General features: G+C 37.1%; 1 pseudogene; it reads right to left on the bottom strand.

Moving 5' to 3' along the window:
* Positions 1-286: 286 nt before the first annotated feature.
* LOC122114189 lies at positions 287-2,869 on the bottom strand (annotated as a pseudogene).
* Positions 2,870-4,474: the final 1,605 nt, after the last annotated feature.

The following is a 4,474-nucleotide window of genomic DNA, read 5'->3' as shown; positions in this document are numbered from 1 at the left end:
GGGGTTATGGGCTTAACTGAAACTTCACATTATTGCTTAGTTGCACACTGGACACTGCCAGGCGCCTGCTGTTTGACCTCAGTTTAAATAAGGGACTTCAAGACTAGAAAGGATGGCTCTTTTCAGTTTATTGCATGAAGGAGTTATACTAGTCCAAGTTAAAAGCGGACCCCAAATGGTTACATTATGCAAGCTGTGAGGTTTTTAAACTTGTGACAAGGTAAAGAAGGGAAATTCTACTCATTGCAAGGAAATCCTCACTTAAGCTTTAGTGAGCTATAACCACTTAAAACCCATGAACCTTCAACTGATTGTCCTTAGCCTGTCCAAGCTCTACCAGGAACTGGCATATGTTCTTGTGCTGGTCACCCTGTAGCTGAATTACTTCTCAATATTCTGGATGCTTAATTACAGTACCATTGCAGGCAAATTTCTTCTTAAACACCTTCAGTAGTTTCTTTTTATCATAATAGTCAGTGATCCCTTGGACAGTAGTAAGGTTCTTCCTGCCTTTTCTCTATTGAATTCTTTATTTTTTTAAAATGCTTTTATTGTGAAAATAGTGTACAGAGGGGTTACGATTACACGAGCAAGGTAATGAGTACATTTCTTATCAAGCATTGTTGCCTCCTCCTCATTTTTCCCCCTCCCATCCCTTCCCTCGGATTTCCAAAACTACACTCCTCCCCCCAATAGCATCTTGTGCACCTCATTGTGAAATGTGTCCACCTGTATCCCTACTTAAACAATTTTTTTCCCCTTCTGCTTCCCAAATTATACCAATATCAAATACAGTGAAAACAGGGGTTATACCATGGATGAGGGACATACAAAGCAAAAAAAAAAATGTGGTACTTTATATATACATTAGAAACAATAGCAAGCAAGAAAGAAAAAAAACACTTAAATATAATCTTTGGAGAGAGCAGGAAGCAGGTCATCACCCTTACTTGCATCAGCAAAGGGATCGACAGGATGAAGGTTCTGAATAGCAGACAAAGGATAAGATTCCTTTTCCTAAATTATATTAAATGAAGTAAGCCAGGCTAAAGAAAAATAAATTCCATGGTTTCCCTTATTTGCAATATATAGTATATGTCTGAGTCAAGCAGAAAAGTACAGATAAGGTGATGTTAGGGAAATGAACCCTAAGATATGTATTCAAATGGTTTTTTTTCTTTCATTTGATTGTTTCTAACACAATTATAAGATTATTTCTTTGTTACTTTGTATGTCCCTCCCCCACAGTATAACCCCTGCTTTCACTGTATTTGAGGTCAGTATAATTTGTGGAAGGAAAAAAGCAAATAATTTAAATAGGGATACAGGTGGACCCATTACAACAATGAGATGTACAAGTCATTTTGTCGAAAAATGAACTATATAACTTTGGCCTGGGAGTTGGGGGGTGGGGTGGGGGAGAGAAATGGGAAAGAATAAGAAGGGGAAACAAAGTAGGAGGCAACAATGCTTGATAAGAAATGTACTCATTACCTTACCCATGTAATTGTAACCCCTCTATATGGTATTTTCCAAATAAAAAATAATAATAATAAAGAAAAGATTACTTACGTGAACCTAAAAAAAAAAAGCTAATGAGCCAGTTTGGAAAGAACTGTCCACCCAAGGGCACAGTGGGGCATTTCAAAGAAAAGGATAAAATAAACTTTAAAGACAGATGATCTCACTGGTAATCAGGAAATTCAAACCCCAGAAGACTTGACGACATACATAATCTGCCAGGACTCAGGGTTGGCAAGTCTGTGAAGTGATGGATATTTTCCTAGAGTTCTGGTGAGAACTGAAAATTGGCTTGAGGACCTTGGAAGAAACCAGCGCTGCCAGGTAAAGTGGGAGATGTACCTTTTGTACATGGGTTGCCACACAACCACTCCTCTCCTGGTTATACAAGCCTGAAACACCTCACTCATCATCTCCAGAAGAGGGAAACAACAGCCATCATCCAGAAACAAAAGACACTGGAAACATCTCAGGGTCTATCCCAGGAGAAATAAACTGTCCTGCATTCACAGAAATGGAATGCTCTATGTAACAAAAATGAACTACAGCCATATGCATTAATACAGGTGAATCTAAGAAACATAATGTTGATGTTCAATAAACCACTGAAAAATCTGGGAAGTATAATCCCATTTTTATAAACTTACAAGATGCATTATTTGTATTTATGTCACCCTAAAGAAAAACAAAGAAGATACTTATACTATTATTCTGAACAAGCTTTATTAAAGGGAGAAATCCAGACTTCAATGTTACTGAGAATGTTATTTCTTAGGCCAGGTAGTCAGTAAGTAATATTCACTTTATTATTTGTCGGTAAATAATACATCTATATCCAAGATTCTCATTTGTCTATAGTGTATAATCAATAAATATTTAAATAGCATTCTAATTTATTATGAAATGATGTTTTGGCTATCATTTACTGTTAAAGATGACCTATATTAAACGCTAAACTTATGTGTGACAACAAAGAATAAGGGTTCTGATAAAAATCCCTCAGACTTTTCGGTACATATTTAAATTAGCTTTGTGTTATGGAGCTGAAAGGTGTGCCAGAGAGTGAATCTTTTCTCTGCTGACTGCAGGAAGGTGTTCATTTTCTGTCTGGATTGAGATTGGCACCCTTTGGATGGGAAAGCATGGAGGACAGCATTCCTTCTCCATTCCCTTAAGTGGTGTGCTCCCACTGGCTGCTTGAAATCCTCTTATTTACCTTCTGGGTGCAATCAAATTGTCCTTGTCGGTAAGCAGGTCTGAAGAATTTTTGTGTATGTAAGAGGATGGGTTCATAGTTATTGGAAGAAAAGTTGAGATAGAGCATGTTAGGATTTTGTCCTTCAGACATCCTTTAGAATCTGTGAAGAATCCTATAAACACTGAAACATTAATCTAAGGAACACACCAGGTTAGGATGAATAGTAAGACTAATGTTCAAACTCTCAAGACAGAGAGACCTCTAGATCTTAAATTGTTGATAATGTTGACTACATTCTTCAGCAAACATAAGAAGTCTTACAGAAAGCCAAGTATGGTGGCCCATATATGTAACCTCAAGAAAATACTCCCAGGAGGAGGCAACAATGCTTGATAAGAAATGTACTCATTACCTTGCCCATGTAATTGTAACCCCTCTGTATGGTATTTTCACAATTAAAAAAAAAGAAGTAAACAAAATGAGGAATTCCCCCCCCCAAAAGAATAAAGAAAGAAAATATTCCAGAAAAGACAATAGAAAAGAGAGAAAGAGAGACAATGAAATAGAATTTCATTTGGAATATGATTTCTCTTGTTAGTAAGGATTTTGAACAAATAAACTATGGGGAATGATTATTTTCAAAGAAATTTTCTAACAACAGAAATGTGGAGGATGGAGAATGAGTAATTTCAGAGCAAGAGAGTTAAAAATAAGATCCTAAAACCTTCCTGTTAAATGTTGTTTGATAACATATTTCAAGTTTGGGATATAGATAGATAGATATCCACATATATATCTGCATATAGAGTGGTATATATATATATATATATATATATATATATGTGTGTGTGTGTGTGTGTGTGTGTGTGTGTGTGTGTGTGTGTGTGTGTGTGTGTATACTCATATATATACATAGGTAAACATATAAATGTATATAAGGATAAATGTATAAATTATATATATATATATACATATGTATATGGACAAGACAAATGGCCACTAGCTTCAGTTAGATTGGTGCAGAAGTGATCAGCAGTTCCCTAAACAATTATCCAATCTGAGAAATGAAAACTCACCTCAGGTGATGAAAGAAGTAGAGGAATCTCTGCCATCTACCCAAGCTGCTTCCCACTAAACCAGAAGGAAGAAGCTAAGATCAGAACACACCCTAACAGCAGGGAGGGTTAGGAGATGAGTGTTGATGGTCCACACCTGTGAGACAGTCTACAGGAGGCCAACTCACCGGGTTCCAAAGTTCACTGATCTTCCCAGTGGGACCCTGTCACTGAAACCCAGCAAGCAAATAAAATGGTTCCCCCCAAGCCAGAAGTCTCACAAGCCTACAAAGAAGCAAGAAAGAGGAAGGAAAAGCTGGGAAAAGACATTTAACTGTATACACACACACACACACACACACATATACGTGCAATATATGTATTTTTATTGGTTTCTGCATATGTATATGTACATTTATGTGTATATATGTATGCATGTGCACATATTACACAAGGGAAAATATACTTACATATACACTTATCTCTAGAAGACCGATAGCCACTGGCTTCAGTTAGATTAGTTCAAGTGTGAGCAACAATTCCTTAAACAATTATCCAACCTGGGAACTGCCAACACACAGCAGGTGATGGAGGAGATCAAGGCACTCTCTCCCATCTACCCACCTGCTTCCTACCATAACAGAAGCAACAAGCTCAGATCAAAACACACCCTAATCACAGGGGGTAGGAGCTCAGTGTT

Source organism: Dipodomys spectabilis, unplaced genomic scaffold (assembly GCF_019054845.1).
Source record: "Dipodomys spectabilis isolate Male_0828 unplaced genomic scaffold, ASM1905484v1 ptg000106l, whole genome shotgun sequence".
Taxonomy (NCBI): domain Eukaryota; kingdom Metazoa; phylum Chordata; class Mammalia; order Rodentia; family Heteromyidae; genus Dipodomys; species Dipodomys spectabilis.
The sequence above is the reverse complement of the archived record's forward strand: the minus strand, read 5'-3'. Positions and strand labels throughout refer to the sequence as shown.